Source organism: Ranitomeya imitator, unplaced genomic scaffold, assembly GCF_032444005.1.
Source record: "Ranitomeya imitator isolate aRanImi1 unplaced genomic scaffold, aRanImi1.pri SCAFFOLD_1350, whole genome shotgun sequence".
NCBI lineage: Eukaryota > Metazoa > Chordata > Amphibia > Anura > Dendrobatidae > Ranitomeya > Ranitomeya imitator.
The window spans coordinates 1-24398 of NW_027193439.1; the positions used below are offsets into that span (position 1 = coordinate 1).

General features: G+C 46.6%; 61 non-coding genes across 61 annotated transcripts; all 61 read right to left on the minus strand.

The window, feature by feature from the left end:
* Positions 1-124: 124 nt before the first annotated feature.
* TRNAA-UGC (transfer RNA alanine (anticodon UGC)) lies at positions 125-196 on the minus strand. The gene has a single exon. It is a non-coding gene; the product is annotated as a tRNA-Ala (tRNA).
* Positions 197-710: 514 nt separating this feature from the next.
* Positions 711-782, minus strand: TRNAA-CGC (transfer RNA alanine (anticodon CGC)). The gene has a single exon. It is a non-coding gene; the product is annotated as a tRNA-Ala (tRNA).
* Positions 783-909: 127 nt separating this feature from the next.
* Positions 910-981, minus strand: TRNAA-UGC (transfer RNA alanine (anticodon UGC)). The gene has a single exon. It is a non-coding gene; the product is annotated as a tRNA-Ala (tRNA).
* Positions 982-1495: 514 nt separating this feature from the next.
* Positions 1496-1567, minus strand: TRNAA-CGC (transfer RNA alanine (anticodon CGC)). The gene has a single exon. It is a non-coding gene; the product is annotated as a tRNA-Ala (tRNA).
* A 127-nt stretch (positions 1568-1694) lies between these two features.
* On the minus strand, positions 1695-1766 carry TRNAA-UGC (transfer RNA alanine (anticodon UGC)). The gene has a single exon. It is a non-coding gene; the product is annotated as a tRNA-Ala (tRNA).
* A 514-nt stretch (positions 1767-2280) lies between these two features.
* On the minus strand, positions 2281-2352 carry TRNAA-CGC (transfer RNA alanine (anticodon CGC)). Its single transcript has one exon. It is a non-coding gene; the product is annotated as a tRNA-Ala (tRNA).
* Positions 2353-2479: 127 nt separating this feature from the next.
* TRNAA-UGC (transfer RNA alanine (anticodon UGC)) lies at positions 2480-2551 on the minus strand. The gene has a single exon. It is a non-coding gene; the product is annotated as a tRNA-Ala (tRNA).
* A 514-nt stretch (positions 2552-3065) lies between these two features.
* On the minus strand, positions 3066-3137 carry TRNAA-CGC (transfer RNA alanine (anticodon CGC)). Its single transcript has one exon. It is a non-coding gene; the product is annotated as a tRNA-Ala (tRNA).
* Positions 3138-3264: 127 nt separating this feature from the next.
* TRNAA-UGC (transfer RNA alanine (anticodon UGC)) lies at positions 3265-3336 on the minus strand. Its single transcript has one exon. It is a non-coding gene; the product is annotated as a tRNA-Ala (tRNA).
* A 514-nt stretch (positions 3337-3850) lies between these two features.
* TRNAA-CGC (transfer RNA alanine (anticodon CGC)) lies at positions 3851-3922 on the minus strand. Its single transcript has one exon. It is a non-coding gene; the product is annotated as a tRNA-Ala (tRNA).
* A 127-nt stretch (positions 3923-4049) lies between these two features.
* Positions 4050-4121, minus strand: TRNAA-UGC (transfer RNA alanine (anticodon UGC)). The gene has a single exon. It is a non-coding gene; the product is annotated as a tRNA-Ala (tRNA).
* Positions 4122-4635: 514 nt separating this feature from the next.
* TRNAA-CGC (transfer RNA alanine (anticodon CGC)) lies at positions 4636-4707 on the minus strand. Its single transcript has one exon. It is a non-coding gene; the product is annotated as a tRNA-Ala (tRNA).
* A 127-nt stretch (positions 4708-4834) lies between these two features.
* Positions 4835-4906, minus strand: TRNAA-UGC (transfer RNA alanine (anticodon UGC)). Its single transcript has one exon. It is a non-coding gene; the product is annotated as a tRNA-Ala (tRNA).
* A 514-nt stretch (positions 4907-5420) lies between these two features.
* On the minus strand, positions 5421-5492 carry TRNAA-CGC (transfer RNA alanine (anticodon CGC)). Its single transcript has one exon. It is a non-coding gene; the product is annotated as a tRNA-Ala (tRNA).
* A 127-nt stretch (positions 5493-5619) lies between these two features.
* On the minus strand, positions 5620-5691 carry TRNAA-UGC (transfer RNA alanine (anticodon UGC)). Its single transcript has one exon. It is a non-coding gene; the product is annotated as a tRNA-Ala (tRNA).
* Positions 5692-6205: 514 nt separating this feature from the next.
* Positions 6206-6277, minus strand: TRNAA-CGC (transfer RNA alanine (anticodon CGC)). Its single transcript has one exon. It is a non-coding gene; the product is annotated as a tRNA-Ala (tRNA).
* A 127-nt stretch (positions 6278-6404) lies between these two features.
* On the minus strand, positions 6405-6476 carry TRNAA-UGC (transfer RNA alanine (anticodon UGC)). The gene has a single exon. It is a non-coding gene; the product is annotated as a tRNA-Ala (tRNA).
* A 514-nt stretch (positions 6477-6990) lies between these two features.
* TRNAA-CGC (transfer RNA alanine (anticodon CGC)) lies at positions 6991-7062 on the minus strand. Its single transcript has one exon. It is a non-coding gene; the product is annotated as a tRNA-Ala (tRNA).
* Positions 7063-7189: 127 nt separating this feature from the next.
* TRNAA-UGC (transfer RNA alanine (anticodon UGC)) lies at positions 7190-7261 on the minus strand. Its single transcript has one exon. It is a non-coding gene; the product is annotated as a tRNA-Ala (tRNA).
* A 514-nt stretch (positions 7262-7775) lies between these two features.
* On the minus strand, positions 7776-7847 carry TRNAA-CGC (transfer RNA alanine (anticodon CGC)). The gene has a single exon. It is a non-coding gene; the product is annotated as a tRNA-Ala (tRNA).
* A 127-nt stretch (positions 7848-7974) lies between these two features.
* Positions 7975-8046, minus strand: TRNAA-UGC (transfer RNA alanine (anticodon UGC)). The gene has a single exon. It is a non-coding gene; the product is annotated as a tRNA-Ala (tRNA).
* A 514-nt stretch (positions 8047-8560) lies between these two features.
* On the minus strand, positions 8561-8632 carry TRNAA-CGC (transfer RNA alanine (anticodon CGC)). The gene has a single exon. It is a non-coding gene; the product is annotated as a tRNA-Ala (tRNA).
* A 127-nt stretch (positions 8633-8759) lies between these two features.
* On the minus strand, positions 8760-8831 carry TRNAA-UGC (transfer RNA alanine (anticodon UGC)). Its single transcript has one exon. It is a non-coding gene; the product is annotated as a tRNA-Ala (tRNA).
* A 514-nt stretch (positions 8832-9345) lies between these two features.
* On the minus strand, positions 9346-9417 carry TRNAA-CGC (transfer RNA alanine (anticodon CGC)). The gene has a single exon. It is a non-coding gene; the product is annotated as a tRNA-Ala (tRNA).
* A 127-nt stretch (positions 9418-9544) lies between these two features.
* Positions 9545-9616, minus strand: TRNAA-UGC (transfer RNA alanine (anticodon UGC)). The gene has a single exon. It is a non-coding gene; the product is annotated as a tRNA-Ala (tRNA).
* Positions 9617-10130: 514 nt separating this feature from the next.
* Positions 10131-10202, minus strand: TRNAA-CGC (transfer RNA alanine (anticodon CGC)). Its single transcript has one exon. It is a non-coding gene; the product is annotated as a tRNA-Ala (tRNA).
* Positions 10203-10329: 127 nt separating this feature from the next.
* On the minus strand, positions 10330-10401 carry TRNAA-UGC (transfer RNA alanine (anticodon UGC)). Its single transcript has one exon. It is a non-coding gene; the product is annotated as a tRNA-Ala (tRNA).
* Positions 10402-10915: 514 nt separating this feature from the next.
* On the minus strand, positions 10916-10987 carry TRNAA-CGC (transfer RNA alanine (anticodon CGC)). The gene has a single exon. It is a non-coding gene; the product is annotated as a tRNA-Ala (tRNA).
* A 127-nt stretch (positions 10988-11114) lies between these two features.
* TRNAA-UGC (transfer RNA alanine (anticodon UGC)) lies at positions 11115-11186 on the minus strand. Its single transcript has one exon. It is a non-coding gene; the product is annotated as a tRNA-Ala (tRNA).
* A 514-nt stretch (positions 11187-11700) lies between these two features.
* On the minus strand, positions 11701-11772 carry TRNAA-CGC (transfer RNA alanine (anticodon CGC)). Its single transcript has one exon. It is a non-coding gene; the product is annotated as a tRNA-Ala (tRNA).
* Positions 11773-11899: 127 nt separating this feature from the next.
* TRNAA-UGC (transfer RNA alanine (anticodon UGC)) lies at positions 11900-11971 on the minus strand. The gene has a single exon. It is a non-coding gene; the product is annotated as a tRNA-Ala (tRNA).
* A 515-nt stretch (positions 11972-12486) lies between these two features.
* Positions 12487-12558, minus strand: TRNAA-CGC (transfer RNA alanine (anticodon CGC)). Its single transcript has one exon. It is a non-coding gene; the product is annotated as a tRNA-Ala (tRNA).
* Positions 12559-12685: 127 nt separating this feature from the next.
* On the minus strand, positions 12686-12757 carry TRNAA-UGC (transfer RNA alanine (anticodon UGC)). The gene has a single exon. It is a non-coding gene; the product is annotated as a tRNA-Ala (tRNA).
* A 514-nt stretch (positions 12758-13271) lies between these two features.
* TRNAA-CGC (transfer RNA alanine (anticodon CGC)) lies at positions 13272-13343 on the minus strand. Its single transcript has one exon. It is a non-coding gene; the product is annotated as a tRNA-Ala (tRNA).
* A 127-nt stretch (positions 13344-13470) lies between these two features.
* TRNAA-UGC (transfer RNA alanine (anticodon UGC)) lies at positions 13471-13542 on the minus strand. The gene has a single exon. It is a non-coding gene; the product is annotated as a tRNA-Ala (tRNA).
* Positions 13543-14056: 514 nt separating this feature from the next.
* TRNAA-CGC (transfer RNA alanine (anticodon CGC)) lies at positions 14057-14128 on the minus strand. The gene has a single exon. It is a non-coding gene; the product is annotated as a tRNA-Ala (tRNA).
* Positions 14129-14255: 127 nt separating this feature from the next.
* TRNAA-UGC (transfer RNA alanine (anticodon UGC)) lies at positions 14256-14327 on the minus strand. Its single transcript has one exon. It is a non-coding gene; the product is annotated as a tRNA-Ala (tRNA).
* Positions 14328-14841: 514 nt separating this feature from the next.
* Positions 14842-14913, minus strand: TRNAA-CGC (transfer RNA alanine (anticodon CGC)). The gene has a single exon. It is a non-coding gene; the product is annotated as a tRNA-Ala (tRNA).
* A 127-nt stretch (positions 14914-15040) lies between these two features.
* On the minus strand, positions 15041-15112 carry TRNAA-UGC (transfer RNA alanine (anticodon UGC)). The gene has a single exon. It is a non-coding gene; the product is annotated as a tRNA-Ala (tRNA).
* Positions 15113-15626: 514 nt separating this feature from the next.
* Positions 15627-15698, minus strand: TRNAA-CGC (transfer RNA alanine (anticodon CGC)). Its single transcript has one exon. It is a non-coding gene; the product is annotated as a tRNA-Ala (tRNA).
* Positions 15699-15825: 127 nt separating this feature from the next.
* Positions 15826-15897, minus strand: TRNAA-UGC (transfer RNA alanine (anticodon UGC)). The gene has a single exon. It is a non-coding gene; the product is annotated as a tRNA-Ala (tRNA).
* Positions 15898-16411: 514 nt separating this feature from the next.
* Positions 16412-16483, minus strand: TRNAA-CGC (transfer RNA alanine (anticodon CGC)). Its single transcript has one exon. It is a non-coding gene; the product is annotated as a tRNA-Ala (tRNA).
* Positions 16484-16610: 127 nt separating this feature from the next.
* Positions 16611-16682, minus strand: TRNAA-UGC (transfer RNA alanine (anticodon UGC)). The gene has a single exon. It is a non-coding gene; the product is annotated as a tRNA-Ala (tRNA).
* A 514-nt stretch (positions 16683-17196) lies between these two features.
* On the minus strand, positions 17197-17268 carry TRNAA-CGC (transfer RNA alanine (anticodon CGC)). Its single transcript has one exon. It is a non-coding gene; the product is annotated as a tRNA-Ala (tRNA).
* A 714-nt stretch (positions 17269-17982) lies between these two features.
* Positions 17983-18054, minus strand: TRNAA-CGC (transfer RNA alanine (anticodon CGC)). The gene has a single exon. It is a non-coding gene; the product is annotated as a tRNA-Ala (tRNA).
* A 127-nt stretch (positions 18055-18181) lies between these two features.
* Positions 18182-18253, minus strand: TRNAA-UGC (transfer RNA alanine (anticodon UGC)). Its single transcript has one exon. It is a non-coding gene; the product is annotated as a tRNA-Ala (tRNA).
* A 514-nt stretch (positions 18254-18767) lies between these two features.
* TRNAA-CGC (transfer RNA alanine (anticodon CGC)) lies at positions 18768-18839 on the minus strand. Its single transcript has one exon. It is a non-coding gene; the product is annotated as a tRNA-Ala (tRNA).
* A 127-nt stretch (positions 18840-18966) lies between these two features.
* On the minus strand, positions 18967-19038 carry TRNAA-UGC (transfer RNA alanine (anticodon UGC)). The gene has a single exon. It is a non-coding gene; the product is annotated as a tRNA-Ala (tRNA).
* A 514-nt stretch (positions 19039-19552) lies between these two features.
* Positions 19553-19624, minus strand: TRNAA-CGC (transfer RNA alanine (anticodon CGC)). Its single transcript has one exon. It is a non-coding gene; the product is annotated as a tRNA-Ala (tRNA).
* Positions 19625-19751: 127 nt separating this feature from the next.
* TRNAA-UGC (transfer RNA alanine (anticodon UGC)) lies at positions 19752-19823 on the minus strand. The gene has a single exon. It is a non-coding gene; the product is annotated as a tRNA-Ala (tRNA).
* Positions 19824-20337: 514 nt separating this feature from the next.
* Positions 20338-20409, minus strand: TRNAA-CGC (transfer RNA alanine (anticodon CGC)). The gene has a single exon. It is a non-coding gene; the product is annotated as a tRNA-Ala (tRNA).
* Positions 20410-20536: 127 nt separating this feature from the next.
* TRNAA-UGC (transfer RNA alanine (anticodon UGC)) lies at positions 20537-20608 on the minus strand. The gene has a single exon. It is a non-coding gene; the product is annotated as a tRNA-Ala (tRNA).
* A 514-nt stretch (positions 20609-21122) lies between these two features.
* Positions 21123-21194, minus strand: TRNAA-CGC (transfer RNA alanine (anticodon CGC)). The gene has a single exon. It is a non-coding gene; the product is annotated as a tRNA-Ala (tRNA).
* A 127-nt stretch (positions 21195-21321) lies between these two features.
* TRNAA-UGC (transfer RNA alanine (anticodon UGC)) lies at positions 21322-21393 on the minus strand. Its single transcript has one exon. It is a non-coding gene; the product is annotated as a tRNA-Ala (tRNA).
* Positions 21394-21907: 514 nt separating this feature from the next.
* Positions 21908-21979, minus strand: TRNAA-CGC (transfer RNA alanine (anticodon CGC)). Its single transcript has one exon. It is a non-coding gene; the product is annotated as a tRNA-Ala (tRNA).
* Positions 21980-22107: 128 nt separating this feature from the next.
* TRNAA-UGC (transfer RNA alanine (anticodon UGC)) lies at positions 22108-22179 on the minus strand. Its single transcript has one exon. It is a non-coding gene; the product is annotated as a tRNA-Ala (tRNA).
* A 514-nt stretch (positions 22180-22693) lies between these two features.
* Positions 22694-22765, minus strand: TRNAA-CGC (transfer RNA alanine (anticodon CGC)). The gene has a single exon. It is a non-coding gene; the product is annotated as a tRNA-Ala (tRNA).
* A 127-nt stretch (positions 22766-22892) lies between these two features.
* On the minus strand, positions 22893-22964 carry TRNAA-UGC (transfer RNA alanine (anticodon UGC)). The gene has a single exon. It is a non-coding gene; the product is annotated as a tRNA-Ala (tRNA).
* Positions 22965-23478: 514 nt separating this feature from the next.
* On the minus strand, positions 23479-23550 carry TRNAA-CGC (transfer RNA alanine (anticodon CGC)). The gene has a single exon. It is a non-coding gene; the product is annotated as a tRNA-Ala (tRNA).
* A 127-nt stretch (positions 23551-23677) lies between these two features.
* TRNAA-UGC (transfer RNA alanine (anticodon UGC)) lies at positions 23678-23749 on the minus strand. The gene has a single exon. It is a non-coding gene; the product is annotated as a tRNA-Ala (tRNA).
* Positions 23750-24263: 514 nt separating this feature from the next.
* Positions 24264-24335, minus strand: TRNAA-CGC (transfer RNA alanine (anticodon CGC)). The gene has a single exon. It is a non-coding gene; the product is annotated as a tRNA-Ala (tRNA).
* Positions 24336-24398: the final 63 nt, after the last annotated feature.

Here is a 24398-nt window from a genome sequence, read left to right on the forward strand (position 1 = left end):
AGTCTACTCGTGGGGTGGAGCACTCACAAGTATTTCTTTCACCGAGTGCCTGCAGGAACCAAATAAGGCGAAGCAAAAGCAGCCACCTGTTGGACGTGCGCTCTTTGCACGTAAACCCAGGCCATGGAGATGCCGGGGATTGAACCCGGGGCCTCACACATGCAAAGCGTGCGCTCTACCACTGAGCTACATCCCCGCTATTTGCACGACTTTCCGAAACTTGCAGGAAACGGGTCAAGATTTTTCAGCCAAGGGTTAGCATTTCTTCCAATCGCTGAACCACCTTTAGAAAAAAACTGTGAATTATTAGAGATACATCAGCTGACCTATTCAAGCTTCCGGCACGACACTCGGACTCGGTTTTCTGATGATACCAAGTAGAGACTCTGAAGCTTGTCCTTAATGCAAAGCTATTGCACATTTCCCACTTTAATCAGGCTAGAGAAAGTTGCCTATATTTGCCTGTACTATTGATTTGTGCAATGTTTGCTGAAAGTCCAGTTCCCATGGAAGACATGCCACTGAGTGGTAAAGTGATGCCCTTGCCTTAGGTTGCATGCAGTCTTTAGAATCTGCCGTGACAAAAAGCCTCTTCCTGCTATGTGACCTGGCAAAGAAACCAGTTTAAGCATCAAAGATTCCTTGAGAGTCTTGACACTACTAAGCTTGAATGTGTTCGCTAAAGATTTCTAGCCGTATTTGTAAAAGTTTGGAGATGCTGGGGATTGAACCCAGGACCTCATACATGCGAAGCATGCGCTCTACCACTGAGCTACATCCCCAAAAGTCTACTCGTGGGGTGGAGCACTCACAAGTATTTCTTTCACCGAGTGCCTGCAGGAACCAAATAAGGCGAAGCAAAAGCAGCCACCTGTTGGACGTGCGCTCTTTGCACGTAAACCCAGGCCATGGAGATGCCGGGGATTGAACCCGGGGCCTCACACATGCAAAGCGTGCGCTCTACCACTGAGCTACATCCCCGCTATTTGCACGACTTTCCGAAACTTGCAGGAAACGGGTCAAGATTTTTCAGCCAAGGGTTAGCATTTCTTCCAATCGCTGAACCACCTTTAGAAAAAAACTGTGAATTATTAGAGATACATCAGCTGACCTATTCAAGCTTCCGGCACGACACTCGGACTCGGTTTTCTGATGATACCAAGTAGAGACTCTGAAGCTTGTCCTTAATGCAAAGCTATTGCACATTTCCCACTTTAATCAGGCTAGAGAAAGTTGCCTATATTTGCCTGTACTATTGATTTGTGCAATGTTTGCTGAAAGTCCAGTTCCCATGGAAGACATGCCACTGAGTGGTAAAGTGATGCCCTTGCCTTAGGTTGCATGCAGTCTTTAGAATCTGCCGTGACAAAAAGCCTCTTCCTGCTATGTGACCTGGCAAAGAAACCAGTTTAAGCATCAAAGATTCCTTGAGAGTCTTGACACTACTAAGCTTGAATGTGTTCGCTAAAGATTTCTAGCCGTATTTGTAAAAGTTTGGAGATGCTGGGGATTGAACCCAGGACCTCATACATGCGAAGCATGCGCTCTACCACTGAGCTACATCCCCAAAAGTCTACTCGTGGGGTGGAGCACTCACAAGTATTTCTTTCACCGAGTGCCTGCAGGAACCAAATAAGGCGAAGCAAAAGCAGCCACCTGTTGGACGTGCGCTCTTTGCACGTAAACCCAGGCCATGGAGATGCCGGGGATTGAACCCGGGGCCTCACACATGCAAAGCGTGCGCTCTACCACTGAGCTACATCCCCGCTATTTGCACGACTTTCCGAAACTTGCAGGAAACGGGTCAAGATTTTTCAGCCAAGGGTTAGCATTTCTTCCAATCGCTGAACCACCTTTAGAAAAAAACTGTGAATTATTAGAGATACATCAGCTGACCTATTCAAGCTTCCGGCACGACACTCGGACTCGGTTTTCTGATGATACCAAGTAGAGACTCTGAAGCTTGTCCTTAATGCAAAGCTATTGCACATTTCCCACTTTAATCAGGCTAGAGAAAGTTGCCTATATTTGCCTGTACTATTGATTTGTGCAATGTTTGCTGAAAGTCCAGTTCCCATGGAAGACATGCCACTGAGTGGTAAAGTGATGCCCTTGCCTTAGGTTGCATGCAGTCTTTAGAATCTGCCGTGACAAAAAGCCTCTTCCTGCTATGTGACCTGGCAAAGAAACCAGTTTAAGCATCAAAGATTCCTTGAGAGTCTTGACACTACTAAGCTTGAATGTGTTCGCTAAAGATTTCTAGCCGTATTTGTAAAAGTTTGGAGATGCTGGGGATTGAACCCAGGACCTCATACATGCGAAGCATGCGCTCTACCACTGAGCTACATCCCCAAAAGTCTACTCGTGGGGTGGAGCACTCACAAGTATTTCTTTCACCGAGTGCCTGCAGGAACCAAATAAGGCGAAGCAAAAGCAGCCACCTGTTGGACGTGCGCTCTTTGCACGTAAACCCAGGCCATGGAGATGCCGGGGATTGAACCCGGGGCCTCACACATGCAAAGCGTGCGCTCTACCACTGAGCTACATCCCCGCTATTTGCACGACTTTCCGAAACTTGCAGGAAACGGGTCAAGATTTTTCAGCCAAGGGTTAGCATTTCTTCCAATCGCTGAACCACCTTTAGAAAAAAACTGTGAATTATTAGAGATACATCAGCTGACCTATTCAAGCTTCCGGCACGACACTCGGACTCGGTTTTCTGATGATACCAAGTAGAGACTCTGAAGCTTGTCCTTAATGCAAAGCTATTGCACATTTCCCACTTTAATCAGGCTAGAGAAAGTTGCCTATATTTGCCTGTACTATTGATTTGTGCAATGTTTGCTGAAAGTCCAGTTCCCATGGAAGACATGCCACTGAGTGGTAAAGTGATGCCCTTGCCTTAGGTTGCATGCAGTCTTTAGAATCTGCCGTGACAAAAAGCCTCTTCCTGCTATGTGACCTGGCAAAGAAACCAGTTTAAGCATCAAAGATTCCTTGAGAGTCTTGACACTACTAAGCTTGAATGTGTTCGCTAAAGATTTCTAGCCGTATTTGTAAAAGTTTGGAGATGCTGGGGATTGAACCCAGGACCTCATACATGCGAAGCATGCGCTCTACCACTGAGCTACATCCCCAAAAGTCTACTCGTGGGGTGGAGCACTCACAAGTATTTCTTTCACCGAGTGCCTGCAGGAACCAAATAAGGCGAAGCAAAAGCAGCCACCTGTTGGACGTGCGCTCTTTGCACGTAAACCCAGGCCATGGAGATGCCGGGGATTGAACCCGGGGCCTCACACATGCAAAGCGTGCGCTCTACCACTGAGCTACATCCCCGCTATTTGCACGACTTTCCGAAACTTGCAGGAAACGGGTCAAGATTTTTCAGCCAAGGGTTAGCATTTCTTCCAATCGCTGAACCACCTTTAGAAAAAAACTGTGAATTATTAGAGATACATCAGCTGACCTATTCAAGCTTCCGGCACGACACTCGGACTCGGTTTTCTGATGATACCAAGTAGAGACTCTGAAGCTTGTCCTTAATGCAAAGCTATTGCACATTTCCCACTTTAATCAGGCTAGAGAAAGTTGCCTATATTTGCCTGTACTATTGATTTGTGCAATGTTTGCTGAAAGTCCAGTTCCCATGGAAGACATGCCACTGAGTGGTAAAGTGATGCCCTTGCCTTAGGTTGCATGCAGTCTTTAGAATCTGCCGTGACAAAAAGCCTCTTCCTGCTATGTGACCTGGCAAAGAAACCAGTTTAAGCATCAAAGATTCCTTGAGAGTCTTGACACTACTAAGCTTGAATGTGTTCGCTAAAGATTTCTAGCCGTATTTGTAAAAGTTTGGAGATGCTGGGGATTGAACCCAGGACCTCATACATGCGAAGCATGCGCTCTACCACTGAGCTACATCCCCAAAAGTCTACTCGTGGGGTGGAGCACTCACAAGTATTTCTTTCACCGAGTGCCTGCAGGAACCAAATAAGGCGAAGCAAAAGCAGCCACCTGTTGGACGTGCGCTCTTTGCACGTAAACCCAGGCCATGGAGATGCCGGGGATTGAACCCGGGGCCTCACACATGCAAAGCGTGCGCTCTACCACTGAGCTACATCCCCGCTATTTGCACGACTTTCCGAAACTTGCAGGAAACGGGTCAAGATTTTTCAGCCAAGGGTTAGCATTTCTTCCAATCGCTGAACCACCTTTAGAAAAAAACTGTGAATTATTAGAGATACATCAGCTGACCTATTCAAGCTTCCGGCACGACACTCGGACTCGGTTTTCTGATGATACCAAGTAGAGACTCTGAAGCTTGTCCTTAATGCAAAGCTATTGCACATTTCCCACTTTAATCAGGCTAGAGAAAGTTGCCTATATTTGCCTGTACTATTGATTTGTGCAATGTTTGCTGAAAGTCCAGTTCCCATGGAAGACATGCCACTGAGTGGTAAAGTGATGCCCTTGCCTTAGGTTGCATGCAGTCTTTAGAATCTGCCGTGACAAAAAGCCTCTTCCTGCTATGTGACCTGGCAAAGAAACCAGTTTAAGCATCAAAGATTCCTTGAGAGTCTTGACACTACTAAGCTTGAATGTGTTCGCTAAAGATTTCTAGCCGTATTTGTAAAAGTTTGGAGATGCTGGGGATTGAACCCAGGACCTCATACATGCGAAGCATGCGCTCTACCACTGAGCTACATCCCCAAAAGTCTACTCGTGGGGTGGAGCACTCACAAGTATTTCTTTCACCGAGTGCCTGCAGGAACCAAATAAGGCGAAGCAAAAGCAGCCACCTGTTGGACGTGCGCTCTTTGCACGTAAACCCAGGCCATGGAGATGCCGGGGATTGAACCCGGGGCCTCACACATGCAAAGCGTGCGCTCTACCACTGAGCTACATCCCCGCTATTTGCACGACTTTCCGAAACTTGCAGGAAACGGGTCAAGATTTTTCAGCCAAGGGTTAGCATTTCTTCCAATCGCTGAACCACCTTTAGAAAAAAACTGTGAATTATTAGAGATACATCAGCTGACCTATTCAAGCTTCCGGCACGACACTCGGACTCGGTTTTCTGATGATACCAAGTAGAGACTCTGAAGCTTGTCCTTAATGCAAAGCTATTGCACATTTCCCACTTTAATCAGGCTAGAGAAAGTTGCCTATATTTGCCTGTACTATTGATTTGTGCAATGTTTGCTGAAAGTCCAGTTCCCATGGAAGACATGCCACTGAGTGGTAAAGTGATGCCCTTGCCTTAGGTTGCATGCAGTCTTTAGAATCTGCCGTGACAAAAAGCCTCTTCCTGCTATGTGACCTGGCAAAGAAACCAGTTTAAGCATCAAAGATTCCTTGAGAGTCTTGACACTACTAAGCTTGAATGTGTTCGCTAAAGATTTCTAGCCGTATTTGTAAAAGTTTGGAGATGCTGGGGATTGAACCCAGGACCTCATACATGCGAAGCATGCGCTCTACCACTGAGCTACATCCCCAAAAGTCTACTCGTGGGGTGGAGCACTCACAAGTATTTCTTTCACCGAGTGCCTGCAGGAACCAAATAAGGCGAAGCAAAAGCAGCCACCTGTTGGACGTGCGCTCTTTGCACGTAAACCCAGGCCATGGAGATGCCGGGGATTGAACCCGGGGCCTCACACATGCAAAGCGTGCGCTCTACCACTGAGCTACATCCCCGCTATTTGCACGACTTTCCGAAACTTGCAGGAAACGGGTCAAGATTTTTCAGCCAAGGGTTAGCATTTCTTCCAATCGCTGAACCACCTTTAGAAAAAAACTGTGAATTATTAGAGATACATCAGCTGACCTATTCAAGCTTCCGGCACGACACTCGGACTCGGTTTTCTGATGATACCAAGTAGAGACTCTGAAGCTTGTCCTTAATGCAAAGCTATTGCACATTTCCCACTTTAATCAGGCTAGAGAAAGTTGCCTATATTTGCCTGTACTATTGATTTGTGCAATGTTTGCTGAAAGTCCAGTTCCCATGGAAGACATGCCACTGAGTGGTAAAGTGATGCCCTTGCCTTAGGTTGCATGCAGTCTTTAGAATCTGCCGTGACAAAAAGCCTCTTCCTGCTATGTGACCTGGCAAAGAAACCAGTTTAAGCATCAAAGATTCCTTGAGAGTCTTGACACTACTAAGCTTGAATGTGTTCGCTAAAGATTTCTAGCCGTATTTGTAAAAGTTTGGAGATGCTGGGGATTGAACCCAGGACCTCATACATGCGAAGCATGCGCTCTACCACTGAGCTACATCCCCAAAAGTCTACTCGTGGGGTGGAGCACTCACAAGTATTTCTTTCACCGAGTGCCTGCAGGAACCAAATAAGGCGAAGCAAAAGCAGCCACCTGTTGGACGTGCGCTCTTTGCACGTAAACCCAGGCCATGGAGATGCCGGGGATTGAACCCGGGGCCTCACACATGCAAAGCGTGCGCTCTACCACTGAGCTACATCCCCGCTATTTGCACGACTTTCCGAAACTTGCAGGAAACGGGTCAAGATTTTTCAGCCAAGGGTTAGCATTTCTTCCAATCGCTGAACCACCTTTAGAAAAAAACTGTGAATTATTAGAGATACATCAGCTGACCTATTCAAGCTTCCGGCACGACACTCGGACTCGGTTTTCTGATGATACCAAGTAGAGACTCTGAAGCTTGTCCTTAATGCAAAGCTATTGCACATTTCCCACTTTAATCAGGCTAGAGAAAGTTGCCTATATTTGCCTGTACTATTGATTTGTGCAATGTTTGCTGAAAGTCCAGTTCCCATGGAAGACATGCCACTGAGTGGTAAAGTGATGCCCTTGCCTTAGGTTGCATGCAGTCTTTAGAATCTGCCGTGACAAAAAGCCTCTTCCTGCTATGTGACCTGGCAAAGAAACCAGTTTAAGCATCAAAGATTCCTTGAGAGTCTTGACACTACTAAGCTTGAATGTGTTCGCTAAAGATTTCTAGCCGTATTTGTAAAAGTTTGGAGATGCTGGGGATTGAACCCAGGACCTCATACATGCGAAGCATGCGCTCTACCACTGAGCTACATCCCCAAAAGTCTACTCGTGGGGTGGAGCACTCACAAGTATTTCTTTCACCGAGTGCCTGCAGGAACCAAATAAGGCGAAGCAAAAGCAGCCACCTGTTGGACGTGCGCTCTTTGCACGTAAACCCAGGCCATGGAGATGCCGGGGATTGAACCCGGGGCCTCACACATGCAAAGCGTGCGCTCTACCACTGAGCTACATCCCCGCTATTTGCACGACTTTCCGAAACTTGCAGGAAACGGGTCAAGATTTTTCAGCCAAGGGTTAGCATTTCTTCCAATCGCTGAACCACCTTTAGAAAAAAACTGTGAATTATTAGAGATACATCAGCTGACCTATTCAAGCTTCCGGCACGACACTCGGACTCGGTTTTCTGATGATACCAAGTAGAGACTCTGAAGCTTGTCCTTAATGCAAAGCTATTGCACATTTCCCACTTTAATCAGGCTAGAGAAAGTTGCCTATATTTGCCTGTACTATTGATTTGTGCAATGTTTGCTGAAAGTCCAGTTCCCATGGAAGACATGCCACTGAGTGGTAAAGTGATGCCCTTGCCTTAGGTTGCATGCAGTCTTTAGAATCTGCCGTGACAAAAAGCCTCTTCCTGCTATGTGACCTGGCAAAGAAACCAGTTTAAGCATCAAAGATTCCTTGAGAGTCTTGACACTACTAAGCTTGAATGTGTTCGCTAAAGATTTCTAGCCGTATTTGTAAAAGTTTGGAGATGCTGGGGATTGAACCCAGGACCTCATACATGCGAAGCATGCGCTCTACCACTGAGCTACATCCCCAAAAGTCTACTCGTGGGGTGGAGCACTCACAAGTATTTCTTTCACCGAGTGCCTGCAGGAACCAAATAAGGCGAAGCAAAAGCAGCCACCTGTTGGACGTGCGCTCTTTGCACGTAAACCCAGGCCATGGAGATGCCGGGGATTGAACCCGGGGCCTCACACATGCAAAGCGTGCGCTCTACCACTGAGCTACATCCCCGCTATTTGCACGACTTTCCGAAACTTGCAGGAAACGGGTCAAGATTTTTCAGCCAAGGGTTAGCATTTCTTCCAATCGCTGAACCACCTTTAGAAAAAAACTGTGAATTATTAGAGATACATCAGCTGACCTATTCAAGCTTCCGGCACGACACTCGGACTCGGTTTTCTGATGATACCAAGTAGAGACTCTGAAGCTTGTCCTTAATGCAAAGCTATTGCACATTTCCCACTTTAATCAGGCTAGAGAAAGTTGCCTATATTTGCCTGTACTATTGATTTGTGCAATGTTTGCTGAAAGTCCAGTTCCCATGGAAGACATGCCACTGAGTGGTAAAGTGATGCCCTTGCCTTAGGTTGCATGCAGTCTTTAGAATCTGCCGTGACAAAAAGCCTCTTCCTGCTATGTGACCTGGCAAAGAAACCAGTTTAAGCATCAAAGATTCCTTGAGAGTCTTGACACTACTAAGCTTGAATGTGTTCGCTAAAGATTTCTAGCCGTATTTGTAAAAGTTTGGAGATGCTGGGGATTGAACCCAGGACCTCATACATGCGAAGCATGCGCTCTACCACTGAGCTACATCCCCAAAAGTCTACTCGTGGGGTGGAGCACTCACAAGTATTTCTTTCACCGAGTGCCTGCAGGAACCAAATAAGGCGAAGCAAAAGCAGCCACCTGTTGGACGTGCGCTCTTTGCACGTAAACCCAGGCCATGGAGATGCCGGGGATTGAACCCGGGGCCTCACACATGCAAAGCGTGCGCTCTACCACTGAGCTACATCCCCGCTATTTGCACGACTTTCCGAAACTTGCAGGAAACGGGTCAAGATTTTTCAGCCAAGGGTTAGCATTTCTTCCAATCGCTGAACCACCTTTAGAAAAAAACTGTGAATTATTAGAGATACATCAGCTGACCTATTCAAGCTTCCGGCACGACACTCGGACTCGGTTTTCTGATGATACCAAGTAGAGACTCTGAAGCTTGTCCTTAATGCAAAGCTATTGCACATTTCCCACTTTAATCAGGCTAGAGAAAGTTGCCTATATTTGCCTGTACTATTGATTTGTGCAATGTTTGCTGAAAGTCCAGTTCCCATGGAAGACATGCCACTGAGTGGTAAAGTGATGCCCTTGCCTTAGGTTGCATGCAGTCTTTAGAATCTGCCGTGACAAAAAGCCTCTTCCTGCTATGTGACCTGGCAAAGAAACCAGTTTAAGCATCAAAGATTCCTTGAGAGTCTTGACACTACTAAGCTTGAATGTGTTCGCTAAAGATTTCTAGCCGTATTTGTAAAAGTTTGGAGATGCTGGGGATTGAACCCAGGACCTCATACATGCGAAGCATGCGCTCTACCACTGAGCTACATCCCCAAAAGTCTACTCGTGGGGTGGAGCACTCACAAGTATTTCTTTCACCGAGTGCCTGCAGGAACCAAATAAGGCGAAGCAAAAGCAGCCACCTGTTGGACGTGCGCTCTTTGCACGTAAACCCAGGCCATGGAGATGCCGGGGATTGAACCCGGGGCCTCACACATGCAAAGCGTGCGCTCTACCACTGAGCTACATCCCCGCTATTTGCACGACTTTCCGAAACTTGCAGGAAACGGGTCAAGATTTTTCAGCCAAGGGTTAGCATTTCTTCCAATCGCTGAACCACCTTTAGAAAAAAACTGTGAATTATTAGAGATACATCAGCTGACCTATTCAAGCTTCCGGCACGACACTCGGACTCGGTTTTCTGATGATACCAAGTAGAGACTCTGAAGCTTGTCCTTAATGCAAAGCTATTGCACATTTCCCACTTTAATCAGGCTAGAGAAAGTTGCCTATATTTGCCTGTACTATTGATTTGTGCAATGTTTGCTGAAAGTCCAGTTCCCATGGAAGACATGCCACTGAGTGGTAAAGTGATGCCCTTGCCTTAGGTTGCATGCAGTCTTTAGAATCTGCCGTGACAAAAAGCCTCTTCCTGCTATGTGACCTGGCAAAGAAACCAGTTTAAGCATCAAAGATTCCTTGAGAGTCTTGACACTACTAAGCTTGAATGTGTTCGCTAAAGATTTCTAGCCGTATTTGTAAAAGTTTGGAGATGCTGGGGATTGAACCCAGGACCTCATACATGCGAAGCATGCGCTCTACCACTGAGCTACATCCCCAAAAGTCTACTCGTGGGGTGGAGCACTCACAAGTATTTCTTTCACCGAGTGCCTGCAGGAACCAAATAAGGCGAAGCAAAAGCAGCCACCTGTTGGACGTGCGCTCTTTGCACGTAAACCCAGGCCATGGAGATGCCGGGGATTGAACCCGGGGCCTCACACATGCAAAGCGTGCGCTCTACCACTGAGCTACATCCCCGCTATTTGCACGACTTTCCGAAACTTGCAGGAAACGGGTCAAGATTTTTCAGCCAAGGGTTAGCATTTCTTCCAATCGCTGAACCACCTTTAGAAAAAAACTGTGAATTATTAGAGATACATCAGCTGACCTATTCAAGCTTCCGGCACGACACTCGGACTCGGTTTTCTGATGATACCAAGTAGAGACTCTGAAGCTTGTCCTTAATGCAAAGCTATTGCACATTTCCCACTTTAATCAGGCTAGAGAAAGTTGCCTATATTTGCCTGTACTATTGATTTGTGCAATGTTTGCTGAAAGTCCAGTTCCCATGGAAGACATGCCACTGAGTGGTAAAGTGATGCCCTTGCCTTAGGTTGCATGCAGTCTTTAGAATCTGCCGTGACAAAAAGCCTCTTCCTGCTATGTGACCTGGCAAAGAAACCAGTTTAAGCATCAAAGATTCCTTGAGAGTCTTGACACTACTAAGCTTGAATGTGTTCGCTAAAGATTTCTAGCCGTATTTGTAAAAGTTTGGAGATGCTGGGGATTGAACCCAGGACCTCATACATGCGAAGCATGCGCTCTACCACTGAGCTACATCCCCAAAAGTCTACTCGTGGGGTGGAGCACTCACAAGTATTTCTTTCACCGAGTGCCTGCAGGAACCAAATAAGGCGAAGCAAAAGCAGCCACCTGTTGGACGTGCGCTCTTTGCACGTAAACCCAGGCCATGGAGATGCCGGGGATTGAACCCGGGGCCTCACACATGCAAAGCGTGCGCTCTACCACTGAGCTACATCCCCGCTATTTGCACGACTTTCCGAAACTTGCAGGAAACGGGTCAAGATTTTTCAGCCAAGGGTTAGCATTTCTTCCAATCGCTGAACCACCTTTAGAAAAAAACTGTGAATTATTAGAGATACATCAGCTGACCTATTCAAGCTTCCGGCACGACACTCGGACTCGGTTTTCTGATGATACCAAGTAGAGACTCTGAAGCTTGTCCTTAATGCAAAGCTATTGCACATTTCCCACTTTAATCAGGCTAGAGAAAGTTGCCTATATTTGCCTGTACTATTGATTTGTGCAATGTTTGCTGAAAGTCCAGTTCCCATGGAAGACATGCCACTGAGTGGTAAAGTGATGCCCTTGCCTTAGGTTGCATGCAGTCTTTAGAATCTGCCGTGACAAAAAGCCTCTTCCTGCTATGTGACCTGGCAAAGAAACCAGTTTAAGCATCAAAGATTCCTTGAGAGTCTTGACACTACTAAGCTTGAATGTGTTCGCTAAAGATTTCTAGCCGTATTTGTAAAAGTTTGGAGATGCTGGGGATTGAACCCAGGACCTCATACATGCGAAGCATGCGCTCTACCACTGAGCTACATCCCCAAAAGTCTACTCGTGGGGTGGAGCACTCACAAGTATTTCTTTCACCGAGTGCCTGCAGGAACCAAATAAGGCGAAGCAAAAGCAGCCACCTGTTGGACGTGCGCTCTTTGCACGTAAACCCAGGCCATGGAGATGCCGGGGATTGAACCCGGGGCCTCACACATGCAAAGCGTGCGCTCTACCACTGAGCTACATCCCCGCTATTTGCACGACTTTCCGAAACTTGCAGGAAACGGAGTCAAGATTTTTCAGCCAAGGGTTAGCATTTCTTCCAATCGCTGAACCACCTTTAGAAAAAAACTGTGAATTATTAGAGATACATCAGCTGACCTATTCAAGCTTCCGGCACGACACTCGGACTCGGTTTTCTGATGATACCAAGTAGAGACTCTGAAGCTTGTCCTTAATGCAAAGCTATTGCACATTTCCCACTTTAATCAGGCTAGAGAAAGTTGCCTATATTTGCCTGTACTATTGATTTGTGCAATGTTTGCTGAAAGTCCAGTTCCCATGGAAGACATGCCACTGAGTGGTAAAGTGATGCCCTTGCCTTAGGTTGCATGCAGTCTTTAGAATCTGCCGTGACAAAAAGCCTCTTCCTGCTATGTGACCTGGCAAAGAAACCAGTTTAAGCATCAAAGATTCCTTGAGAGTCTTGACACTACTAAGCTTGAATGTGTTCGCTAAAGATTTCTAGCCGTATTTGTAAAAGTTTGGAGATGCTGGGGATTGAACCCAGGACCTCATACATGCGAAGCATGCGCTCTACCACTGAGCTACATCCCCAAAAGTCTACTCGTGGGGTGGAGCACTCACAAGTATTTCTTTCACCGAGTGCCTGCAGGAACCAAATAAGGCGAAGCAAAAGCAGCCACCTGTTGGACGTGCGCTCTTTGCACGTAAACCCAGGCCATGGAGATGCCGGGGATTGAACCCGGGGCCTCACACATGCAAAGCGTGCGCTCTACCACTGAGCTACATCCCCGCTATTTGCACGACTTTCCGAAACTTGCAGGAAACGGGTCAAGATTTTTCAGCCAAGGGTTAGCATTTCTTCCAATCGCTGAACCACCTTTAGAAAAAAACTGTGAATTATTAGAGATACATCAGCTGACCTATTCAAGCTTCCGGCACGACACTCGGACTCGGTTTTCTGATGATACCAAGTAGAGACTCTGAAGCTTGTCCTTAATGCAAAGCTATTGCACATTTCCCACTTTAATCAGGCTAGAGAAAGTTGCCTATATTTGCCTGTACTATTGATTTGTGCAATGTTTGCTGAAAGTCCAGTTCCCATGGAAGACATGCCACTGAGTGGTAAAGTGATGCCCTTGCCTTAGGTTGCATGCAGTCTTTAGAATCTGCCGTGACAAAAAGCCTCTTCCTGCTATGTGACCTGGCAAAGAAACCAGTTTAAGCATCAAAGATTCCTTGAGAGTCTTGACACTACTAAGCTTGAATGTGTTCGCTAAAGATTTCTAGCCGTATTTGTAAAAGTTTGGAGATGCTGGGGATTGAACCCAGGACCTCATACATGCGAAGCATGCGCTCTACCACTGAGCTACATCCCCAAAAGTCTACTCGTGGGGTGGAGCACTCACAAGTATTTCTTTCACCGAGTGCCTGCAGGAACCAAATAAGGCGAAGCAAAAGCAGCCACCTGTTGGACGTGCGCTCTTTGCACGTAAACCCAGGCCATGGAGATGCCGGGGATTGAACCCGGGGCCTCACACATGCAAAGCGTGCGCTCTACCACTGAGCTACATCCCCGCTATTTGCACGACTTTCCGAAACTTGCAGGAAACGGGTCAAGATTTTTCAGCCAAGGGTTAGCATTTCTTCCAATCGCTGAACCACCTTTAGAAAAAAACTGTGAATTATTAGAGATACATCAGCTGACCTATTCAAGCTTCCGGCACGACACTCGGACTCGGTTTTCTGATGATACCAAGTAGAGACTCTGAAGCTTGTCCTTAATGCAAAGCTATTGCACATTTCCCACTTTAATCAGGCTAGAGAAAGTTGCCTATATTTGCCTGTACTATTGATTTGTGCAATGTTTGCTGAAAGTCCAGTTCCCATGGAAGACATGCCACTGAGTGGTAAAGTGATGCCCTTGCCTTAGGTTGCATGCAGTCTTTAGAATCTGCCGTGACAAAAAGCCTCTTCCTGCTATGTGACCTGGCAAAGAAACCAGTTTAAGCATCAAAGATTCCTTGAGAGTCTTGACACTACTAAGCTTGAATGTGTTCGCTAAAGATTTCTAGCCGTATTTGTAAAAGTTTGGAGATGCTGGGGATTGAACCCAGGACCTCATACATGCGAAGCATGCGCTCTACCACTGAGCTACATCCCCAAAAGTCTACTCGTGGGGTGGAGCACTCACAAGTATTTCTTTCACCGAGTGCCTGCAGGAACCAAATAAGGCGAAGCAAAAGCAGCCACCTGTTGGACGTGCGCTCTTTGCACGTAAACCCAGGCCATGGAGATGCCGGGGATTGAACCCGGGGCCTCACACATGCAAAGCGTGCGCTCTACCACTGAGCTACATCCCCGCTATTTGCACGACTTTCCGAAACTTGCAGGAAACGGGTCAAGATTTTTCAGCCAAGGGTTAGCATTTCTTCCAATCGCTGAACCACCTTTAGAAAAAAACTGTGAATTATTAGAGATACATCAGCTGACCTATTCAAGCTTCCGGCACGACACTCGGACTCGGTTTTCTGATGATACCAAGTAGAGACTCTGAAGCTTGTCCTTAATGCAAAGCTATTGCACATTTCCCACTTTAATCAGGCTAGAGAAAGTTGCCTATATTTGCCTGTACTATTGATTTGTGCAATGTTTGCTGAAAGTCCAGTTCCCATGGAAGACATGCCACTGAGTGGTAAAGTGATGCCCTTGCCTTAGGTTGCATGCAGTCTTTAGAATCTGCCGTGACAAAAAGCCTCTTCCTGCTATGTGACCTGGCAAAGAAACCAGTTTAAGCATCAAAGATTCCTTGAGAGTCTTGACACTACTAAGCTTGAATGTGTTCGCTAAAGATTTCTAGCCGTATTTGTAAAAGTTTGGAGATGCTGGGGATTGAACCCAGGACCTCATACATGCGAAGCATGCGCTCTACCACTGAGCTACATCCCCAAAAGTCTACTCGTGGGGTGGAGCACTCACAAGTATTTCTTTCACCGAGTGCCTGCAGGAACCAAATAAGGCGAAGCAAAAGCAGCCACCTGTTGGACGTGCGCTCTTTGCACGTAAACCCAGGCCATGGAGATGCCGGGGATTGAACCCGGGGCCTCACACATGCAAAGCGTGCGCTCTACCACTGAGCTACATCCCCGCTATTTGCACGACTTTCCGAAACTTGCAGGAAACGGGTCAAGATTTTTCAGCCAAGGGTTAGCATTTCTTCCAATCGCTGAACCACCTTTAGAAAAAAACTGTGAATTATTAGAGATACATCAGCTGACCTATTCAAGCTTCCGGCACGACACTCGGACTCGGTTTTCTGATGATACCAAGTAGAGACTCTGAAGCTTGTCCTTAATGCAAAGCTATTGCACATTTCCCACTTTAATCAGGCTAGAGAAAGTTGCCTATATTTGCCTGTACTATTGATTTGTGCAATGTTTGCTGAAAGTCCAGTTCCCATGGAAGACATGCCACTGAGTGGTAAAGTGATGCCCTTGCCTTAGGTTGCATGCAGTCTTTAGAATCTGCCGTGACAAAAAGCCTCTTCCTGCTATGTGACCTGGCAAAGAAACCAGTTTAAGCATCAAAGATTCCTTGAGAGTCTTGACACTACTAAGCTTGAATGTGTTCGCTAAAGATTTCTAGCCGTATTTGTAAAAGTTTGGAGATGCTGGGGATTGAACCCAGGACCTCATACATGCGAAGCATGCGCTCTACCACTGAGCTACATCCCCAAAAGTCTACTCGTGGGGTGGAGCACTCACAAGTATTTCTTTCACCGAGTGCCTGCAGGAACCAAATAAGGCGAAGCAAAAGCAGCCACCTGTTGGACGTGCGCTCTTTGCACGTAAACCCAGGCCATGGAGATGCCGGGGATTGAACCCGGGGCCTCACACATGCAAAGCGTGCGCTCTACCACTGAGCTACATCCCCGCTATTTGCACGACTTTCCGAAACTTGCAGGAAACGGGTCAAGATTTTTCAGCCAAGGGTTAGCATTTCTTCCAATCGCTGAACCACCTTTAGAAAAAAACTGTGAATTATTAGAGATACATCAGCTGACCTATTCAAGCTTCCGGCACGACACTCGGACTCGGTTTTCTGATGATACCAAGTAGAGACTCTGAAGCTTGTCCTTAATGCAAAGCTATTGCACATTTCCCACTTTAATCAGGCTAGAGAAAGTTGCCTATATTTGCCTGTACTATTGATTTGTGCAATGTTTGCTGAAAGTCCAGTTCCCATGGAAGACATGCCACTGAGTGGTAAAGTGATGCCCTTGCCTTAGGTTGCATGCAGTCTTTAGAATCTGCCGTGACAAAAAGCCTCTTCCTGCTATGTGACCTGGCAAAGAAACCAGTTTAAGCATCAAAGATTCCTTGAGAGTCTTGACACTACTAAGCTTGAATGTGTTCGCTAAAGATTTCTAGCCGTATTTGTAAAAGTTTGGAGATGCTGGGGATTGAACCCAGGACCTCATACATGCGAAGCATGCGCTCTACCACTGAGCTACATCCCCAAAAGTCTACTCGTGGGGTGGAGCACTCACAAGTATTTCTTTCACCGAGTGCCTGCAGGAACCAAATAAGGCGAAGCAAAAGCAGCCACCTGTTGGACGTGCGCTCTTTGCACGTAAACCCAGGCCATGGAGATGCCGGGGATTGAACCCGGGGCCTCACACATGCAAAGCGTGCGCTCTACCACTGAGCTACATCCCCGCTATTTGCACGACTTTCCGAAACTTGCAGGAAACGGGTCAAGATTTTTCAGCCAAGGGTTAGCATTTCTTCCAATCGCTGAACCACCTTTAGAAAAAAACTGTGAATTATTAGAGATACATCAGCTGACCTATTCAAGCTTCCGGCACGACACTCGGACTCGGTTTTCTGATGATACCAAGTAGAGACTCTGAAGCTTGTCCTTAATGCAAAGCTATTGCACATTTCCCACTTTAATCAGGCTAGAGAAAGTTGCCTATATTTGCCTGTACTATTGATTTGTGCAATGTTTGCTGAAAGTCCAGTTCCCATGGAAGACATGCCACTGAGTGGTAAAGTGATGCCCTTGCCTTAGGTTGCATGCAGTCTTTAGAATCTGCCGTGACAAAAAGCCTCTTCCTGCTATGTGACCTGGCAAAGAAACCAGTTTAAGCATCAAAGATTCCTTGAGAGTCTTGACACTACTAAGCTTGAATGTGTTCGCTAAAGATTTCTAGCCGTATTTGTAAAAGTTTGGAGATGCTGGGGATTGAACCCAGGACCTCATACATGCGAAGCATGCGCTCTACCACTGAGCTACATCCCCAAAAGTCTACTCGTGGGGTGGAGCACTCACAAGTATTTCTTTCACCGAGTGCCTGCAGGAACCAAATAAGGCGAAGCAAAAGCAGCCACCTGTTGGACGTGCGCTCTTTGCACGTAAACCCAGGCCATGGAGATGCCGGGGATTGAACCCGGGGCCTCACACATGCAAAGCGGTGCGCTCTACCACTGAGCTACATCCCCGCTATTTGCACGACTTTCCGAAACTTGCAGGAAACGGGTCAAGATTTTTCAGCCAAGGGTTAGCATTTCTTCCAATCGCTGAACCACCTTTAGAAAAAAACTGTGAATTATTAGAGATACATCAGCTGACCTATTCAAGCTTCCGGCACGACACTCGGACTCGGTTTTCTGATGATACCAAGTAGAGACTCTGAAGCTTGTCCTTAATGCAAAGCTATTGCACATTTCCCACTTTAATCAGGCTAGAGAAAGTTGCCTATATTTGCCTGTACTATTGATTTGTGCAATGTTTGCTGAAAGTCCAGTTCCCATGGAAGACATGCCACTGAGTGGTAAAGTGATGCCCTTGCCTTAGGTTGCATGCAGTCTTTAGAATCTGCCGTGACAAAAAGCCTCTTCCTGCTATGTGACCTGGCAAAGAAACCAGTTTAAGCATCAAAGATTCCTTGAGAGTCTTGACACTACTAAGCTTGAATGTGTTCGCTAAAGATTTCTAGCCGTATTTGTAAAAGTTTGGAGATGCTGGGGATTGAACCCAGGACCTCATACATGCGAAGCATGCGCTCTACCACTGAGCTACATCCCCAAAAGTCTACTCGTGGGGTGGAGCACTCACAAGTATTTCTTTCACCGAGTGCCTGCAGGAACCAAATAAGGCGAAGCAAAAGCAGCCACCTGTTGGACGTGCGCTCTTTGCACGTAAACCCAGGCCATGGAGATGCCGGGGATTGAACCCGGGGCCTCACACATGCAAAGCGTGCGCTCTACCACTGAGCTACATCCCCGCTATTTGCACGACTTTCCGAAACTTGCAGGAAACGGGTCAAGATTTTTCAGCCAAGGGTTAGCATTTCTTCCAATCGCTGAACCACCTTTAGAAAAAAACTGTGAATTATTAGAGATACATCAGCTGACCTATTCAAGCTTCCGGCACGACACTCGGACTCGGTTTTCTGATGATACCAAGTAGAGACTCTGAAGCTTGTCCTTAATGCAAAGCTATTGCACATTTCCCACTTTAATCAGGCTAGAGAAAGTTGCCTATATTTGCCTGTACTATTGATTTGTGCAATGTTTGCTGAAAGTCCAGTTCCCATGGAAGACATGCCACTGAGTGGTAAAGTGATGCCCTTGCCTTAGGTTGCATGCAGTCTTTAGAATCTGCCGTGACAAAAAGCCTCTTCCTGCTATGTGACCTGGCAAAGAAACCAGTTTAAGCATCAAAGATTCCTTGAGAGTCTTGACACTACTAAGCTTGAATGTGTTCGCTAAAGATTTCTAGCCGTATTTGTAAAAGTTTGGAGATGCTGGGGATTGAACCCAGGACCTCATACATGCGAAGCATGCGCTCTACCACTGAGCTACATCCCCAAAAGTCTACTCGTGGGGTGGAGCACTCACAAGTATTTCTTTCACCGAGTGCCTGCAGGAACCAAATAAGGCGAAGCAAAAGCAGCCACCTGTTGGACGTGCGCTCTTTGCACGTAAACCCAGGCCATGGAGATGCCGGGGATTGAACCCGGGGCCTCACACATGCAAAGCGTGCGCTCTACCACTGAGCTACATCCCCGCTATTTGCACGACTTTCCGAAACTTGCAGGAAACGGGTCAAGATTTTTCAGCCAAGGGTTAGCATTTCTTCCAATCGCTGAACCACCTTTAGAAAAAAACTGTGAATTATTAGAGATACATCAGCTGACCTATTCAAGCTTCCGGCACGACACTCGGACTCGGTTTTCTGATGATACCAAGTAGAGACTCTGAAGCTTGTCCTTAATGCAAAGCTATTGCACATTTCCCACTTTAATCAGGCTAGAGAAAGTTGCCTATATTTGCCTGTACTATTGATTTGTGCAATGTTTGCTGAAAGTCCAGTTCCCATGGAAGACATGCCACTGAGTGGTAAAGTGATGCCCTTGCCTTAGGTTGCATGCAGTCTTTAGAATCTGCCGTGACAAAAAGCCTCTTCCTGCTATGTGACCTGGCAAAGAAACCAGTTTAAGCATCAAAGATTCCTTGAGAGTCTTGACACTACTAAGCTTGAATGTGTTCGCTAAAGATTTCTAGCCGTATTTGTAAAAGTTTGGAGATGCTGGGGATTGAACCCAGGACCTCATACATGCGAAGCATGCGCTCTACCACTGAGCTACATCCCCAAAAGTCTACTCGTGGGGTGGAGCACTCACAAGTATTTCTTTCACCGAGTGCCTGCAGGAACCAAATAAGGCGAAGCAAAAGCAGCCACCTGTTGGACGTGCGCTCTTTGCACGTAAACCCAGGCCATGGAGATGCCGGGGATTGAACCCGGGGCCTCACACATGCAAAGCGTGCGCTCTACCACTGAGCTACATCCCCGCTATTTGCACGACTTTCCGAAACTTGCAGGAAACGGGTCAAGATTTTTCAGCCAAGGGTTAGCATTTCTTCCAATCGCTGAACCACCTTTAGAAAAAAACTGTGAATTATTAGAGATACATCAGCTGACCTATTCAAGCTTCCGGCACGACACTCGGACTCGGTTTTCTGATGATACCAAGTAGAGACTCTGAAGCTTGTCCTTAATGCAAAGCTATTGCACATTTCCCACTTTAATCAGGCTAGAGAAAGTTGCCTATATTTGCCTGTACTATTGATTTGTGCAATGTTTGCTGAAAGTCCAGTTCCCATGGAAGACATGCCACTGAGTGGTAAAGTGATGCCCTTGCCTTAGGTTGCATGCAGTCTTTAGAATCTGCCGTGACAAAAAGCCTCTTCCTGCTATGTGACCTGGCAAAGAAACCAGTTTAAGCATCAAAGATTCCTTGAGAGTCTTGACACTACTAAGCTTGAATGTGTTCGCTAAAGATTTCTAGCCGTATTTGTAAAAGTTTGGAGATGCTGGGGATTGAACCCAGGACCTCATACATGCGAAGCATGCGCTCTACCACTGAGCTACATCCCCAAAAGTCTACTCGTGGGGTGGAGCACTCACAAGTATTTCTTTCACCGAGTGCCTGCAGGAACCAAATAAGGCGAAGCAAAAGCAGCCACCTGTTGGACGTGCGCTCTTTGCACGTAAACCCAGGCCATGGAGATGCCGGGGATTGAACCCGGGGCCTCACACATGCAAAGCGTGCGCTCTACCACTGAGCTACATCCCCGCTATTTGCACGACTTTCCGAAACTTGCAGGAAACGGGTCAAGATTTTTCAGCCAAGGGTTAGCATTTCTTCCAATCGCTGAACCACCTTTAGAAAAAAACTGTGAATTATTAGAGATACATCAGCTGACCTATTCAAGCTTCCGGCACGACACTCGGACTCGGTTTTCTGATGATACCAAGTAGAGACTCTGAAGCTTGTCCTTAATGCAAAGCTATTGCACATTTCCCACTTTAATCAGGCTAGAGAAAGTTGCCTATATTTGCCTGTACTATTGATTTGTGCAATGTTTGCTGAAAGTCCAGTTCCCATGGAAGACATGCCACTGAGTGGTAAAGTGATGCCCTTGCCTTAGGTTGCATGCAGTCTTTAGAATCTGCCGTGACAAAAAGCCTCTTCCTGCTATGTGACCTGGCAAAGAAACCAGTTTAAGCATCAAAGATTCCTTGAGAGTCTTGACACTACTAAGCTTGAATGTGTTCGCTAAAGATTTCTAGCCGTATTTGTAAAAGTTTGGAGATGCTGGGGATTGAACCCAGGACCTCATACATGCGAAGCATGCGCTCTACCACTGAGCTACATCCCCAAAAGTCTACTCGTGGGGTGGAGCACTCACAAGTATTTCTTTCACCGAGTGCCTGCAGGAACCAAATAAGGCGAAGCAAAAGCAGCCACCTGTTGGACGTGCGCTCTTTGCACGTAAACCCAGGCCATGGAGATGCCGGGGATTGAACCCGGGGCCTCACACATGCAAAGCGTGCGCTCTACCACTGAGCTACATCCCCGCTATTTGCACGACTTTCCGAAACTTGCAGGAAACGGGTCAAGATTTTTCAGCCAAGGGTTAGCATTTCTTCCAATCGCTGAACCACCTTTAGAAAAAAACTGTGAATTATTAGAGATACATCAGCTGACCTATTCAAGCTTCCGGCACGACACTCGGACTCGGTTTTCTGATGATACCAAGTAGAGACTCTGAAGCTTGTCCTTAATGCAAAGCTATTGCACATTTCCCACTTTAATCAGGCTAGAGAAAGTTGCCTATATTTGCCTGTACTATTGATTTGTGCAATGTTTGCTGAAAGTCCAGTTCCCATGGAAGACATGCCACTGAGTGGTAAAGTGATGCCCTTGCCTTAGGTTGCATGCAGTCTTTAGAATCTGCCGTGACAAAAAGCCTCTTCCTGCTATGTGACCTGGCAAAGAAACCAGTTTAAGCATCAAAGATTCCTTGAGAGTCTTGACACTACTAAGCTTGAATGTGTTCGCTAAAGATTTCTAGCCGTATTTGTAAAAGTTTGGAGATGCTGGGGATTGAACCCAGGACCTCATACATGCGAAGCATGCGCTCTACCACTGAGCTACATCCCCCAAAAGTCTACTCGTGGGGTGGAGCACTCACAAGTATTTCTTTCACCGAGTGCCTGCAGGAACCAAATAAGGCGAAGCAAAAGCAGCCACCTGTTGGACGTGCGCTCTTTGCACGTAAACCCAGGCCATGGAGATGCCGGGGATTGAACCCGGGGCCTCACACATGCAAAGCGTGCGCTCTACCACTGAGCTACATCCCCGCTATTTGCACGACTTTCCGAAACTTGCAGGAAACGGGTCAAGATTTTTCAGCCAAGGGTTAGCATTTCTTCCAATCGCTGAACCACCTTTAGAAAAAAACTGTGAATTATTAGAGATACATCAGCTGACCTATTCAAGCTTCCGGCACGACACTCGGACTCGGTTTTCTGATGATACCAAGTAGAGACTCTGAAGCTTGTCCTTAATGCAAAGCTATTGCACATTTCCCACTTTAATCAGGCTAGAGAAAGTTGCCTATATTTGCCTGTACTATTGATTTGTGCAATGTTTGCTGAAAGTCCAGTTCCCATGGAAGACATGCCACTGAGTGGTAAAGTGATGCCCTTGCCTTAGGTTGCATGCAGTCTTTAGAATCTGCCGTGACAAAAAGCCTCTTCCTGCTATGTGACCTGGCAAAGAAACCAGTTTAAGCATCAAAGATTCCTTGAGAGTCTTGACACTACTAAGCTTGAATGTGTTCGCTAAAGATTTCTAGCCGTATTTGTAAAAGTTTGGAGATGCTGGGGATTGAACCCAGGACCTCATACATGCGAAGCATGCGCTCTACCACTGAGCTACATCCCCAAAAGTCTACTCGTGGGGTGGAGCACTCACAAGTATTTCTTTCACCGAGTGCCTGCAGGAACCAAATAAGGCGAAGCAAAAGCAGCCACCTGTTGGACGTGCGCTCTTTGCACGTAAACCCAGGCCATGGAGATGCCGGGGATTGAACCCGGGGCCTCACACATGCAAAGCGTGCGCTCTACCACTGAGCTACATCCCCGCTATTTGCACGACTTTCCGAAACTTGCAGGAAACGGGTCAAGATTTTTCAGCCAAGGGTTAGCATTTCTTCCAATCGCTGAACCACCTTTAGAAAAAAACTGTGAATTATTAGAGATACATCAGCTGACCTATTCAAGCTTCCGGCACGACACTCGGACTCGGTTTTCTGATGATACCAAGTAGAGACTCTGAAGCTTGTCCTTAATGCAAAGCTATTGCACATTTCCCACTTTAATCAGGCTAGAGAAAGTTGCCTATATTTGCCTGTACTATTGATTTGTGCAATGTTTGCTGAAAGTCCAGTTCCCATGGAAGACATGCCACTGAGTGGTAAAGTGATGCCCTTGCCTTAGGTTGCATGCAGTCTTTAGAATCTGCCGTGACAAAAAGCCTCTTCCTGCTATGTGACCTGGCAAAGAAACCAGTTTAAGCATCAAAGATTCCTTGAGAGTCTTGACACTACTAAGCTTGAATGTGTTCGCTAAAGATTTCTAGCCGTATTTGTAAAAGTTTGGAGATGCTGGGGATTGAACCCAGGACCTCATACATGCGAAGCATGCGCTCTACCACTGAGCTACATCCCCAAAAGTCTACTCGTGGGGTGGAGCACTCACAAGTATTTCTTTCACCGAGTGCCTGCAGGAACCAAATAAGGCGAAGCAAAAGCAGCCACCTGTTGGACGTGCGCTCTTTGCACGTAAACCCAGGCCATGGAGATGCCGGGGATTGAACCCGGGGCCTCACACATGCAAAGCGTGCGCTCTACCACTGAGCTACATCCCCGCTATTTGCACGACTTTCCGAAACTTGCAGGAAACGGGTCAAGATTTTTCAGCCAAGGGTTAGCATTTCTTCCAATCGCTGAACCACCTTTAGAAAAAAACTGTGAATTATTAGAGATACATCAGCTGACCTATTCAAGCTTCCGGCACGACACTCGGACTCGGTTTTCTGATGATACCAAGTAGAGACTCTGAAGCTTGTCCTTAATGCAAAGCTATTGCACATTTCCCACTTTAATCAGGCTAGAGAAAGTTGCCTATATTTGCCTGTACTATTGATTTGTGCAATGTTTGCTGAAAGTCCAGTTCCCATGGAAGACATGCCACTGAGTGGTAAAGTGATGCCCTTGCCTTAGGTTGCATGCAGTCTTTAGAATCTGCCGTGACAAAAAGCCTCTTCCTGCTATGTGACCTGGCAAAGAAACCAGTTTAAGCATCAAAGATTCCTTGAGAGTCTTGACACTACTAAGCTTGAATGTGTTCGCTAAAGATTTCTAGCCGTATTTGTAAAAGTTTGGAGATGCTGGGGATTGAACCCAGGACCTCATACATGCGAAGCATGCGCTCTACCACTGAGCTACATCCCCAAAAGTCTACTCGTGGGGTGGAGCACTCACAAGTATTTCTTTCACCGAGTGCCTGCAGGAACC